Raw genomic sequence first — 16,079 nt, 5'->3', positions numbered from 1 at the left:
GAGAGATCTGAATTTTGGTTCTGCAACTAGTTTTACAGCCTTGGGAAAGTTGCTGTTTTTTTTTTTTTATCCTTTGAGTTTTCTGTAAATTGGTAGGTAAGGATGTGAGAACGGTTTAATGTTAAGGTTTCCTCTGCACCAAATAGGTGGACACAGTCAACACCAAATACAAATTTATCAAACAAAGCCTCACTGTTTTGCCCTCCTCAACATCTCTTTAAAATTTTCTGAGGGACTCTGGCATACACTAGCTTGGAATTTCATATTGATCCACATGTAGGGCTGCTGATTGATCCCCAAGCGAGTGGTCAAGAAGAAAATGAAATCTCGTTCTTCGCGGGTTGTTAAAACTGGATACTCCGTGCTCCAGGCTGGTGTTCCTTTCTGGAGATCTCAGTCTCCTTTCATCCTCACATCTTTAGGCCTTGAACCGGTACTCACCAGTTATTTATCTCATGTTAGATGATTCTGGGGAGAGCGCCAAGGCGTCAGAACCGGGGTAGGTATGGTTCTGAGGAGATGCATGGATCCCTTAAATCATTCCCCTCTATTTTCCCAAATAAACATAGAAGGGCCTTACCATTTGGGCCCTTATCACGTTTGCCCTAGAGTGTTTAAATTCGTATTGTGACAGATCATTACCGATCTTCTTTTGGAAAGGTCAACCCTCGGGTCACAATCCCGCTGAGTTAGGAGAACATCTAGGTGCACCAACCACTAATCTCAGAAGCCCTGCTTCTCTCTCCTGGAAGGTGGACAGTTGCGGCGCTGGCTGGAACTACGAAGCCCAGAATCCCTGCACGCATGCGCGCTGCCATTGTGATGCTCCTTTCCCGGTAACACGCACTCTCAAGCAAACCTGAAGATAGCGGCATTCCTCCGGTGGGGGGCGGGGACGCTCTCTGCCTGACTCTCCGCCCCCTTTCTGATAGGCAATGAGGTCAGCCAACCGACGTGGCAGACTCCCAAAGTGCTCTCCAATCAGCACCTATGGCGGAGAGGTGGGCGTGCGCACTGGTAGAGCAGGTGGGCTAGGCTGTACCAGGTTGCGAAGGGGGAGAATAACGTCGGGTCGGGTCAGCGGGCTCTGCAGTAGTCGCCGCAGCGGCGATGGGAGCGGTGGGGACTAGGCGGCGGCGCCGGCAGGAGGAGGAGCAGAGGCTGGCACAAGAGCAGCCACTGGGGGTGGCCAGCAAGAGCAGTAACAGTAGCAACCGCCGCCGTCGTCAGTAAAAGCGGACGGTACCCGAGGGGACTCCTCAGCCGGCCGGCCCTCGAACCCGCGCTCTGGTCCCGTCGCAGTCGGGCGGCGGGGGATGGGCAGGCGGCGGCGGTCCCGCTTTCTGAGGGTTCACCCCTGCCAGTCCGGGCCGTGAGCTGGACCCGAGCTTTCAGCCCGAAATCCCTGAGGCCGCCACGGCCCAGGTAGGACACGCCCCCCTACCCTCCTGTCCCCCTGGGCGCCGCCCTTCCCCAGTTCCGACCCCTTCGTTCGGTCTCACCTCTTGTGGAGTGTCCTACCCTGGCGAGGAGGGGGGGGGGGGGGGGGTACGAGAGACTCCTTGGTCGCTGCCCACACCCTGGGCTTGTGTCAGATGCAGCCACTGCCCATCTCAGAAATCGCTCTGGTTATGCCCTCTTTGCCCGAAGGCTTCTGCCCGGTTTCCCTGGAGGCTTCTTGTATCTTCAGTGAACTTGTAGAGGCACGAAGCTTCGTTCCGTTTCTCCCACTTTAGGTGACCCACATAACACTTGTACTCATGCTGCTTCTGGTATCAGAACTGAGCTACTGAGCGCTTATTTCCCCCGCCTCCCCTAATAGAAGGGGGCATGGGACTGCAGAATCTGTGGTATAGTAACGACAACGAAGGCCATGCCTTACTGATTCTCAGGGTGCTGAAGTTATGACCCCAGGGATTTGCTTGTCTTTTGCTTTGACTTAAGATGATGTTGACACACTGCGATGCTGTGGGAGGGACAAAAGACTCCACACATAAGTACTGTCACATCATAACAGTAAATAATCTTATTGGAATGCCAGGATATCTTTCTCAAAATCAAGTTGATTTTGTTTCAGTCTTCGCTGCGGTAGCGGTAGATGACATTCAGTTGTACTTTGCTTTGATGGAAGTTGATAGGTGGCAGCAATCGTGGTATAATACTCCTCTCATCGTTAGCTTTAGAAATTGTTCTTTCCATTATTAAAGAGGACAATTTTGTTGTAACCGGTCTGTTATGTAGAGATATTTTGGTATTCAAAAAATTTTAGTTCTTTTTAACGTGTTTATGATGGTCACATTATTATGAATGTACACATGTACACACACATACATGCTAGGAGGATACACTCAGTGTGTTTTGTTACAATGTTTGGTTTTGAGCCATAAGTATTGGTATCTGAAAACTGATTTGTCAGGATAGACTACAAAGACTATGTGCTGTTTTCTTTTGGCTAAATGATCATTTGGAGGGATAAAAACAGGAGATTGATTTCAAACTATTGAGGGAATTGAATACTATTTCTCCCTCCCTCTCTCTTTTCCTTCCTTTTCTCTTTCTTTCTTTTATAAACAATAATGATAAATATTTGGTATGACTAATCCTGAAGAATTAATAACTATGAAATTTCAAATTAATATTTGTGCCCTTGGAAGGCGTACTGTGATCTATTCAAACAAATGCTGAAAAGAACCTTTAAAACCTTTTGTTTTCCTTTATGTTACATTTTATTAGGCACTAAAAAGGATGTTTGAAGGGTGGTTATAAAGGAAAGTTTCTCTTCTATTTTTCTTTTATCATAGACTATTAAGAAATTTTCTTTGTGCTTTAGATACAAATTTTAAGTCTGTAGCTTCATTAATTTAATTTATAAAATTGAATTGAAATAACTTGATTATAGGTAGAGAGCTGGCTAAGAATAATATATCCTGCTCATTATCTTGTACCATGATAATATATAATTTAGATTTTTAAGTGAATTTTGTATGACTTAAGATTTTTGTGTCTTCTTTTGACTTTTAAACACTGATCATTTCAATACTGCAGGCACTCTTCATGAGGTTAGAGCTCATTTGCTTTGGCATATTGAACTCAATTATAGAGGGATTTGAATATCTTTAAAATTAATGTTAGAAGTGAAGTTTGTATAAGTTAGGCAACTTTTTAAAAATTAAACTTCTATTTTGAAATAACTTCAAACATACAGGACAACTGAAAAAAATTATACAAAACCCAAAGAGAACTCCAGCATACACCCTACAGAAGCCCAGACCTACCAGTTGTACCATTTTTGCCACATTTGCTGTATCATTCTATCTATCCATATGTCTATCAACTTATCTTTAAATATTTTAAACATTTGCTAGTAGTTTTTGTCCATCATACTTCTTGAACACATAATACTTTCAAGTGCATTTCCTAAGGACAAGAATATTCACTTATGTAACCACCTTAAATATGGTTATCAAGTTCAAGAACTTTAACATAAAGCTTTTAGTCTATATTCCAATTTCTTTCATATGTCTCAATAATATGTTTTTGGGCATTTTCTCCTCCCTTATTAGATCCATCCCAGGATCATATATTGCATTTAATTGTCATTGTCTCTTTAGTTGCTTTTTTTTTTTTTAATTGTGGAAACATACACACAACATACACTTTCCCATCTCATTAACTTCGAACGTCCATCACCATTCACCACCGTCTATTTCCAGAACTTTCCCATCACCCCAAACAGAAACCCTGCATCCGTTATGTACTGACTCCTTATTTCTTACCCCTCTCCCCCATAACCTGTGTTCTACTTTCTGTCTCTATGCATTTGCATATTCTAGCTCTTTCATTTAATTGGAATCATACAGTATGTGTCCCTTTTTTGTCTGACTTATTTCATTCATCATGATGTCTTCAAGGTTCATTCATGTTGTTGCATACATCAGGACTTCATTCCTTTTTAAGACTGTGTGCTCTTCCATTGCCTGTATATAGCACATTTTGTTTGTTCATTCATCTGCTGATGGACATTTGGGTTACTTCCACCTTTTGGCTGTTGTGAATAAAGCTGCTATGAACATTGGTGTACAAATATCTGTCCAAGTCCCTTCTTTAAGTTCTTTTGGGTATATACCTAGAAATGTAATTCCAGGGTTATATGGTAGTTCTATGGTTAACTTTCTGAGGAGCTTCCAAATTGATTTCCACAGTGACAGACCATTTTACATTCCCACTAACAATGTACAAGGTTTCCTATATCTCTGTATCCTCATCAGCATTTATTATTTTCCGTTATTTAAAATAATAGCCATCCTAGAGGGTTAGAAGTGGTATCTCATTTTAGTTTTGAATTGTATTTCCCCAGTGTCTAATGATGTTGAGCAGCTTTTTATGTGTGTATTGACCATTCATGTATTTTCTTCGGAGAATTTCTGTTCAAGTCATTTGCCCATTTTTTAATTTGGGTTGTTTGTCTTTTTGTTGTTGATTTGTAGTTCTTATATTCTAGATATTAAGCCCTTATCAGACATAAGGCTTTCCAAATATTTTCTCCCATTCTGTTGGTTGTCTTTTCACTGTCTTAATAATGTCCTTAGGTGCAGAAAAGTTTTTTTAATTTTAATGAAGTCCAGTTTATTTTTTCTTTTGTTTTTCATGCTTTCAGTGTAAAGTCTAAGAATTCATTGACTAATACAAGGTCTTGCAGATATTCCCTGTGTTTTCCTAATTTAGACAGCTTTTGAGGGTACTTTATATCTAAAGCTAGAAAATGCTCTAAAATGTGACAATTAATGATAGGTTGTTTTTTCAAAATAAAAGAATATTACATATTTGAATTAGATATGATCATGTAATTTAAATTTTGGTGGGGACCAGGCAATTTTTTTATTGGCTTAAAAACTTTAAGAAGTAATATATAACTTGGGCAAATGTTTAATGACCACTCTTCAATAGTAGGGGCTGGGTTGATTAGCAAAAATAAAATAACCTTTGAGATTTTATGGAAAATATAGTTTCCTTCCATCCCCACTGATTTTTTTTTAACATCTCTTATAGGAAAATTTATTTTATAGATATTTAGTAAACAATCTTTTTAATTTGAAGGCATATTATTTAAAATTTTTGGTTCTTTTTTAAGGTTTTTGGGAACACTCAAAATTAGAGCTATGTCTGTTTATTTGAATAGTAATATCATCAATATTTATTGATTTGCAAAATTAAACAAATTTTATGCTGTTTTACTTCCTTTTTGTCTTTTTCCCAGCACATTGAAATAATAATGATAGTATTGTTAGGTTTTCCCTCTAGAATCCATTAAGGCTGAAAACTGGCTTTCAGGTTAAATATCAAACTTCTATGTTTGATAAAAGTGCTGTGTAACTCTATAGTTGAAATTTTTAGAGCTACATTTTAACTACAGGTTCCACAAATATTACCATGCAAAGAGCTTCTGTCCTCATTAAAATTTTGCAGTCCTTGATTGTAGGTTTAAGGTAGATTGAACTTAAGTTATTTATATAATATGAATGTTGTTTTTGCCAGAAAATTGGATTTTTTAAAGTAGATTTCTTTGATATTTTCATTTATGTTATATGACTTTATTTTCAGTTAAACATGGTTATCCTTTTCTTTTTGGTTATTAATTAGCCAAAGGGGTGCTGATGCAAAGTACCAGAAATCAGTTGGCTTTTATAAAGGCTATTTATTTGGGATAGAAGCTTACAGTTATCAGGTCCTAAAGAGTCCAATTCAAAGTACCTTAAGAGGTACTTCCTTACCAAAATCTGTTGCCGTGTGTTGAAGCAAGACGGCAGGCGATGTTTTCGTGGTTTCAGCCTTTGACTTTCCTGTTAAGGCCCTGTGAGCTCAGCTCTTTCTGATCTCAGCTGTAGGCTGGAGGGCTCATCTCTTTCCTGGGGTTTTCTCAGTGCTTCAAACTATGAGGTAAATGGCTCATCTCTCTGTTATTTCTGTGGAGCTGTCTCTCTTCCTCTGTGTATTTCTCTTCTGTGTCTACTTCTTTGTGTCTCCTTGATTGAGTGTCCATTTATATAGCTCACAAAGTGGGCGGGGACTATTACACTCTACTGACATGGTTGAATCAAAGCCCTCACCTTTTTTTTTTGTAATTAGGCCTGTAAAAATAATTTATTTCGGAAATGGGGGAAAGAACAGAGCTTGCTGAGAGATGGGACAAAAGGATGGAAATACACACCAAGATTTGGTGTGGGCTCCTCTAGGCAGAGAGAGTGGGCCCTGCCTTTTATGGTTACCTTTTAAACTGTTAATTATTCCTCCCCCTTGCTAATTCTTAGGGGATGGGGCCCAGCTGTTATTGGTTACCCTACCTATGGTGGGGGCCAATGGCGAAAAGCCCTAATCTTAACATTCTTTTATCAAAGACATCTCAGCTAAATCTAATACAGTCAAAGGGTATTGTACCCAGAGGAACAGATGAGTTTACAAACAAAATCAGTCTCTTTTTGGAATTCATAAATAATATCAAACTGTTAGGTTCAAATGCTCTTGAGCATAAAATACTTCACTTCAGTGAACATTTTAGAATTTTTCCTTTTTTTTTTTAATTAACTTTTTAATGTAAGATCCTTGATGTTTTGGGATGTATATAGAATTTGCTTTTACTTCAACTAGGGTAATTGTAGCAGTTTGATATGGTTATGAATTCCAAACATAGATATTGGATTATGCTTGTAATCTGATATGTACCTGGGAATGATTGAGTTATGATTAAGGCATTGAGTCCCCACCCCTTGGTGGGTGGAGACTCACAAATAAAAGGCACGGCAGAGAACAGGGGTGGGGGTTTTTGATGTTGGAATTTTGATCTTGGAGTTTAATGCTGAAGCTGGAGCCCCAGGAAGTATGCTCACAGAGAAACAGAAGTCAGCCCCAGGAAGAAAACAACCTTGAACCCAGGGAAAAGCAATCCCCAGGAATGTAGGAACCCAGGAAGCCTGAACCCTCGCAGACATCGGCAGCCATCTTGCTCCACTTAGACTTAGGTGAGGGAAGGAACTTATGCTTTATGGCCTGGTATCTGTAAGCTCTTACTCCAAATAAATGCCCTTTATAAAAACCAGCCAATTTCTGTTATTTTGTATCAGCACCCCTTTGGCTGACTAATACAGTAATGCTTCCCAAGTTAAAAAATTAAGTAGTCTTTAAAAGAATCAGGGGTAGTATAATCTGAAGAATGGGAGATAGCAACTTCTTGACTCCCTTTTAGTAAGCTGTCAGATTTTAACCTAACCATGTCTAAAGAATCAGTATTTTTAAATATTTGAATAAAAAAGCTTATTTGCAATTATATCAGTTTTTAACTAAATACTTTTATCCATGAATATTTTTATACTTGCCTTTTTTCCCCTTTTGCAGAAGTTCGAAGTCAGTTGCTTTTAAAATGAAATTGCATTGTTTCTCCTATCTTGAACCAGACAATTTTTTTTTTTTAAGATTTATTTTTTATTTATTTAATTCCCCTCCCCTCCCCCGGTTGTCTGTTTTCTGTGTCTTTTTGCTGCGTTTTGTTTCTTTGTCTGCTTCTGTTGTCGTCAGCGGCACGGAAAGTGTGGGTGGCGCCATTCCTCGGCAGGCTGCTCCCTCCTTCGTGCTGGGCGGCTCTCCTTATGGGTGCACTCCTTGCACGTGGGGCTCCCGTACGCGGGGGACACCCCTGTGTAGCACGGCACTCCTTGCGCGCATCAGCACTGCACATGGGCCAGCTCCATACGGGTCAAGGAGGCCCGGGGCTTGAACCGCGGACCTCCCATATGGTAGACGGACGCCCTAACCACTGGGCCAAAGTCCGTTTCCCTGAACCAGACAATTGATCATCTAAATACTATATTTTGTTTGTCTCACATTTTGTTTTTCACATGTGTTGTATGCCATGTATTAAGTTTGGAAGATTTCCTTTTTTGGATTCACTATGACTTTAGTTTCTAAAATACTTCAAAAATGGTAGTTCCAATATTCTACAATGACCAAGGCAGAGATGAGGGGAGGAAAATAGGAAGAAAAAAAAAGAATAACTGAAGAGAAAAATTTGAGCTTTGTTTCTTTTGAATTTGACGTAAAAAAAAACATTAAATTGTATGTAGTTAAACCAGACTAGGACTTCATTTACTTCAGACTTCCCTAGCATTTAAAAAATATAGCGTGACCAAGAGAAAAATCAACCCTCTTTTTAACTTCCTTAATTCTTAATTTTTAGTTCTGTTCAACCTGTCACCCAAGTTTTAAAATTTCAGATTTTTTTTTAACTCCCTCTTTCCCCATATTCTGCCTCCATAGAACTTCTTCTCCTTCCCATTTTCACTGCCACCACCTTAACTCAGACTCTCTGAATCTCATTATCTCTACATTGAACTGTTGGAATAGCCTCATCCATTCATTCATTAAATATGTATTAAACATTTACCTACCATATCACTCTTCTAGGGGTTAGAGATTCAACAGTGAAAAAGACAGAAATGATCACTTTAAGAGCTTCTAGTATCATGGAAACAGACAGTTGTCAAACAAGAAATTAGTAGTATAACAAGGGAAGCGGACTTGGCCCAGTGGTTAGGGCGTCCATCTACCACATGGGAGGTCCATGGTTCAACCCGGGCCTCCTTGACCCGTGTGGAGCTGGCCCACGTGCAGTGCCGTGCCACGCAGGGGTGGCCCCTGCATAGGGGAGCCCCATGCGCAAGGGTGCACCCCATAAGGAGAGTCACCCAGCACAAAAAGAAAGTGCAACCTGCCCAAGAATGGTGTTGCACACACGGAGAGCTGACACAACAAGATGATGCAACAAGAAGAAACCCAGATTCCCGGTGCCGCTAATAAGGATAGAAGCAGTCACAGAAGAACACACAGCGAATGGACACAGAGAGCAGACAACTGGGCGGGGGGTGGGGGGGGCAGGAAAGGAGAAAAATAAATAAAAAATCCTTAAATAAAAAAAGTATTATGAAGGGGAAATGCCGAATGCTACTTGAACAAATAACAGATAGACCTAAGCCAGTCTAGGGGGTGGGTTCAGGCAAGTAGACTTTTGTTTTACAGTTCATCTTGCGTCCTCTATCAGATTCACAGGTTGGTGGATATAATAAAACTTTAAGTACTTAAGTACTTAATTAAAAATAAATTTGACCGAATAGAGAGCTCCAGGACTCAGTCCTTCTACCAAAACAACCACCAGATTGGTAGGAACTGTCTGAAATAACCATTTTGAAATCCTGGAGGCCAGAAGAACAGTGTGTAGTATCAAGGGAAGAGCGAGAGGAAGAGGCTGATAAATTACAGTAAAGAACTGTAAATTGCTTTCTTTTGTGCAGGGACTACTGGCACCCATCCCCCACTTGCACAGCAGGGCCCAATCTCTGGCTAGCTACTGCTGACAGAATGAGACATAATAATTCTCTTCCCCAAGAACAGAGGTGTATATAGCTGATCGCTGGTCACAGCTTTTGATTAGTGAATTCAGATCACCAGGTCCCAGCTCTTAGGACAGCTATTGTTTCACCCTGGTGCAGACAAAGGCAGCAGCAATCATTGTTTCAGTCCTCCTTGAACAGAGGCGGAGGCCATGATGGCGATTTAAAGATCCAGGGCTTCCTCAGGGCTGCAGGGGAATTCATCTGAAGGGCTGAATTTGCTGGGCAGTCCAGGAAAGCTCAGCTGTGGGGAGCTGTCAGAGTTTCTGGTGCCCTTCTTGACCTCCTCCACAGGGCACTTTGGAAGCTGGTTTACACCCCATTCATGTGTCTCTGGCCCTGTTTTGGGTAGGAAAGACCAAATGGGCAAAGTTCTCCCTGAGGTGACCCTCCTTCCAGAGAAGAGCAGTGTGAAACAATGAAAGGAGTGTTTAAAAACTATACAGGTGGACAGTCTGGGCCAAAGGCCTGCTGGATTCATATAGCCTGGAAAACAGAGGGGTTAACCAACATTCTGTAAAGAGGAAACTCCAAAACACCTGAGAAGCACAAAACCCATACAATCCCCTAGTAAGACAGGGAAAACCCTGCATACTGCTTTCACCTTGGGCAGACCTTCCTGATAGGGGGGCTGGAGCTCAAGAAAGTCTGTCTTATCACCAGCTGATTGCAAAACCTGAAAAAAGGCAACCCAGGGAGTAAACCCCAGAATTAACATTTAAAAATATTAAAATGTACAATGTGCAACAAAAGAGTGTAAGACAAACAGGAAATGATGGCCCATCCAAAAAAAAAAAAGACTATAAAAATGCAGAAAACACCAACAAAGAAGAGAATGTGGACATACTGAACAAAGCCTTTAAAAAATAATCTTAAACATGCTTAAGGAGATGATGGAAAGAACTGCAGGGTTTTAGGAAAACAATAAATGAATAATATGAGAGTAAGTAAAAAGATAGAAATGTTAAATAAGGAACCAAACAGAAGTACTGGAGTAGAAGACCACAATAACTGATAGGAAAAATTGCCCAGGAGGGTTTCAAGAGCAGGTTAGAGCTGACAGAAGAAAGAATCAGCGAACTGGAAGATAAAACACTTGAATTGAGTTAGGCTGAGGAACAGAAAGAAAAAAGAAATATTAAAAGCAACAGTAGCCTAAGACAGCAATAGGACACTATCAAGCACATCAATATACATGTTACAGGAGTCCCAGAAGGAGAACAGAGACAGGGGAAGAAGGAATAGTCAAAATGATAATGACTGAGTAGTTCTAAAACTTAGCAAGACATGAATATGCACATTCAAGAAACTCAGAGAACACCAAACAGAATAAACATGAAGAAGAATACATCCCATCATATATTGATTATACTATCAAATGCAAAGGACAAGGAGAAAGTTCTGAAAGCTGCAAGAGTAAAGCAATATATTATATAGAAGTAGTCGCAATTATAAAGAGTGCTGATTTCTCATCAGAAAGCATGGAGGCGAGAAGCCAGTGGTTTGAAATACTTAAAAGTGCTGAAAGAAAACAACTACCAGCCAAGAACTTATATCCAGCAAGACTCTCTTTAAAAATGAGGGAGAGATTAAGACATTCACAGATAAGCAAAAGCCAAGGGCGTATGCCACCATTTGCCCTGCCCTAAAGGTGAAAGGAAGTTCTTCAGACTGAAATGAAAGGGGACTAGACAGTGGCCCAAACAGCAAAAAGAAATAAAGACCTGTGGTGAAGGTAACCATTTGGGTGATTATAAATGCCAGTTTTATCGTATTGTTTTGTACATAACTCCATTTCCTACTTCCTACAGGTGCTAAAATGAAAATGCGTAAAATGTATTGATAAATCTAGGTTTTTGGACATGCAATATACAAAGATATAAGTGGTGACAAGTACAAAAAAATGGTGGCAGGACAGAGGGATATAGGAAAATATATGTGCATGCTATTGATGTTAAAGTAGGTATTGAATCAAATCTAATTATTATGTATTTAGGGTGTCAAATTTTAACCCTATAGTAACCATAAGGAAAAAAGATTAAAAAGATGGATTTGGATAGATCATATGGTTTATCTCAATAAAACTGCTTGATAAATAATTGTACAAGAATAGCCAGAAATAACAGCTATGTACAGCAGGGGAAACAGATTGAGATGTAAGGAATTTTCTTGTTTGCTTGTTTGTTTTTTTGTTTATTATTATGATTATTGAAATAATGAAAATGTTTTAATAATGATTGAAGTGATGAACACACAACTATGTGCTTATGCCAAATACTGTTGATTGTATACTTTGGATAAATTGTATGCTTTATTAATAAATAAATGTCAATAAAATTGATTTGTTTTATATATATATATCTCCAGGTAGAGATGAAGAGGCAGTCAATATTGTACAACACAAGAAAGCAAATAAACATAAAAGTAGGCTTTAAGGAAAGTGAGGACAAAAAAGATGTAAAACTTATAAAGACTAAGTAGCAAAATGGCAGGAAAAAGACCTGTATTATCAGTAGTGACTTTAAATGTAAACGGATTAAACTCTCCAGTCAAAAGGCAGAGGTTGGCAGAATGGATAAAAAAGCATGGCCTAACTATAAGCTGTCTGCATGAGACTCACCTTAGAGTTAAAGATACATATAGGTTGATGGTGAAAGGTTGGAAAAAATACATACCCTGCAAGTAACCAAAATATATGATAATAATATATATATTAGTATATAATGGGCTGGCTATACTAACATTAGATAAGATAGTCTTTAAGTCAGAGTAGTTATGAGGCACAGAGATGGTAATTACATACTAATAAAGGGGGCAATTTAACAGGAAGATTTAACAATTATAAATATGTAAACCCCTAAGAGCATCAAAATATATGAGGCAGATACTGAACGATTTGAAGGGAGAAATTGACAGTTCCGCATTAATAGTAGGAGACTTTAACATACTATTATCAATAATGGATAGAACATCAAGTCAGAAAATCAATAGGGAAGTAAATGACTTGAATGATACACTAAACCAGCTAGACCTAACAGACATATGTAGAACACTGCATTAAAAGAAAACAGAATACACAATCTTCTCAAGTGTACATGGATCTTTCTTCAGGGTAGCCCATAAATTGGGTCACAAATCAAGTCTCAATACATTAAAAAGTATTGGAATCATGCAATGTATATAATCTCATCACAATGGAAAGAAGCTAGAAATCAGTAACAGGAACTCTGAGAATGGAAAGTCTACAAGTATGTGAAAATTAAACAACGTTCTCTTAGAAAACCAGTGGTTTAAAGAGGAAATCAGATGTGAAATTAGGAAATATTTTGAGGCAAATAAAAATGAAAATAGAACATACCAAAACTTATGGGACACAGCTAAGGTAGAATTGAGAGGGAAATTTATAACTCTAAATGCTTCCATTAAAAAAGAAGAATTCAAATCAGAGACCTAACCTAAAATTGGGAAGAGGTAGAAAAAGAGGAGCAAACTAAACCCAAAGAAGGTAGAAGGAGAGAAATAGCATATTTTAGAGTGGAGATAAATGAAATAGAAAACAAGCAAACAAAAGATAGAAGCAACAAATATAAATGCTAATTTCTTTGAAAAGAAGAGCAAAATTGATAAACCTATAGCTAGACCAAGAAAGAAACATAGAAAGGGTACAAATACAAAAAATCAGAAATGAAAAAGGGCATTACTACCAACCCCACTGAAATAAAAAGAATTATGAGTAGATACTATGAACTGTATGTCAATAAGCTAATCTTGATGAAATGGACAAATTCTGAGAAACACATAGACTGTGTTGACTCAAGACAAAATAGAAGATGTCAACAAACCAATTACCAGGAAGAGATTGAGTCAATCATCAAAAACCTCCCAACAAAGAAAAGCCCAGGATCAGATGTTTCCACAGGGGAATTCCACCAAACATTCAAAAAAGACTTAACTCCAGTTCTGCTCAAACTCTATCAAAAATTTGAAGAGAAGGGCACATTCCCTAACTCATTCTATAAGGCCAACATCACCCTTATTCCAAAGTCAGATAAAGATGCCACAAGAGGGAAACTGACTTGGCCCAGTGGTTAGGGCGTCCGTCTACCACATGAGAGGTCCGCGGTTCAAATCCCGGGCCTCCTTGACCCATGTGGAGCTGGCCCATGCGCAGTGCTGATGCGCGCAAGGAGTGCCATGCCACACAGGGGTGTCCCTTATGTAGGGGTGACCCACGCGCAAGGAGTGTACCCTGTAAGGAGAGCCGCCCAGCACGAAAGAACATTCAGCCTGCCCAAGAATGGTGCCACACACAGGGAGATCTGACACAAGATGACGCAACAAAAAGAGACAGATTCCCATGAAGTGGACAAAGAAACAAGACACAGCAAATAGACACAGAGAACAGACAACTGGGGTGAGGGGGGAGGGGAAATAAATAAATAAATCTTAAAAATAAATAAATAAAATGAAAACTGGCATACTGTTAAAAAAAAAAATACCACAAGAGAAGAAAACCACAGACTAATATATCTCTTATGACTATAGATGCAAAAGTCCTCAACAAAATACTAGCACAAATGAATCCAACAGCATAGTAAAAGAATTATATACTGTGATCAAGTGGGATTTATCCCTGGTATGCAAGCATGGTTCAACATAAGAAAATAAATTAATGTAATAAAGCATATTAACAATGAAGGAAAAAAATCCACATGATCATCTCAGTTGATCCAGAAAAGGCATTTGACAAAATATAGCACCCTTTCTTGAGAAAACACTTAGAAAACTAGGAATTGAAGGAAACTTCCTCAACATGATAAAGGGTATTTATGAATAGCCCACAGCTAATATTCTACTTAATGGTGAAAAACCGAAAGATTTTCTTCTAATGTTAGGAATAAGACAAGGATATGCCCACTTTCACCATTGTTATTCAGCATTGTACTGGAAGTTCTTGCCAGAGCAATTGGGCAAGAAAAAGAAAAGTCATCCAAATTGTAAAGGAGAAGTACAACTTTCTCTATTTGCAGGTGATATGACCCTAAATACAGAAAATTCTGAAAAATCCACAACAGAGGTACTAGAGTTAATAAATGAATTGAACAAAGTTGTGGGGTACAAGATCGAAGCCCAAAAGTCAATAAAGTTTTTATATACAAGCAATGAACATTTGGAAGAAGAAATCAAGAACAAAATTCCATTCACAATAGCAGCTAAAAGAATCATATATCTAGGAAAAAAATTTAAGGATTTAAAGGACTTGTACACAGAAAATGCAAAAACATTTCTGAGAGAGTAGATGTGGCTCAGGTGGCTGAGTGCCCACCTCCCACATGGGAATTCCCGGATTTGGTTCCTGGTGCCTCTTGAAAAAACAGAAACAACTCAGGGAAACTGATGTGGCTCAGTGGTTGAGTGCCAGCTTCCCTCATATGAGGTCCAGGGTTCAATCCCTGGCCCCCAGTACCACAAAAAAACAAAACAAAATAAAACAAAACAAAAAAAAAACAGCATTGCTAAAAGAAATTAAGAAGACCTAGATGAATGGAAGTATGCTCCATGTTCACGGATTGGAAGACTAGATATTGTTAAGATGTTAATCCTTCCCAAAGCAATTTATAGATTCAGTGCAATCCCAATCAAAATTCCAACAGCCTTCTTTGCAGAAGTGGAAAAGCCAGTCATCAAATTTTGGAAAAATAAGGAGTACTGAATAGCTAAAGCCATCTATCAAAAATGCAGTTGAAGGGCTCGCACTTCCAGGTCTTAAAACTTATTAGAAAGCCACAGTAATCAAAACAGCATAATAGTGGCATGAAGACAGACATAGACTAATGGCATAGAATTGAGAGCTCAGAAATAAACCCTCACATTTATGGCCAACTGGTTTTTGACAGGGTGGCGAAGACCACTCAATTGGGAAAGCATAGTCTCTTCAACAAATAGTACTAGGAAAACTGGATCTCCACTTACAGAGACCCCTATCTTACACCATATACACTAATGTTCATAGTAGCATTGTTATTAACAATTGCCAAAAATGGAAGCAACTCATGTATCCATTGACTGAGGAATGGGTAAATAAAATGTGTATACATACAATGGAGTAGTATTCAGCCTTAAAAAGTAATGAATCCTGATTCATGTGACTACATGGATGAACCTTGAAGACATCATGTTAAGAAAAATAAGCCATGGGAAACGGACTTTGGCCCAGTGGTTAGGGCGTCCGTCTACCATATGGGAGGTCTGCGGTTCAAACCCCGGGCCTCCTTGACCCGTGTGGAGCTGGCCATGCGCAGTGCTGATGCGCGCAAGGAGTGCCGTGCCACGCAAGGGTGTCCCCCGCGTGGGGAAGCCCCACGCGCAAGGAGTGCGCCTGTGAGGAAAGCCGCCCAGCGTGAAAAGAAAGAGCAGCCTGCCCAGGAATGGCGCCGCCCACACTTCCTGTGCCGCTGACGACAACAGAAGCGGACAAAGAAACAAGACGCAGCAAATAGACACCAAGAACAGACAACCAGGGGAGGGGGGGAATTAAATAAATAAATAAATCTTAAAAAAAAAAAAAAAAGAAAAATAAGCCAGACACGAAAGGACAAATATTGTATGATATCACTGATTTGAAACAATTATAGAAAGCAA

At 39.3% G+C, this 16,079-nt stretch overlaps 1 protein-coding gene across 1 annotated transcript in view; it reads left to right on the top strand.

Moving 5' to 3' along the window:
- Nucleotides 1-1,022: 1,022 nt before the first annotated feature.
- Nucleotides 1,023-16,079, top strand: part of TTBK2 (tau tubulin kinase 2) — a 298,458-nt gene continuing 283,401 nt past the window's right edge. The window contains 1 exon segment of the mRNA XM_004466708.3: nt 1,023-1,425. The gene's annotated coding sequence lies outside the window, so the exon portion shown is untranslated.

Source organism: Dasypus novemcinctus, chromosome 3 (assembly GCF_030445035.2).
Source record: "Dasypus novemcinctus isolate mDasNov1 chromosome 3, mDasNov1.1.hap2, whole genome shotgun sequence".
NCBI lineage: Eukaryota > Metazoa > Chordata > Mammalia > Cingulata > Dasypodidae > Dasypus > Dasypus novemcinctus.
Note: the sequence above shows the minus strand (reverse complement) of the source record. Positions and strands in the feature narration are given on the sequence as shown.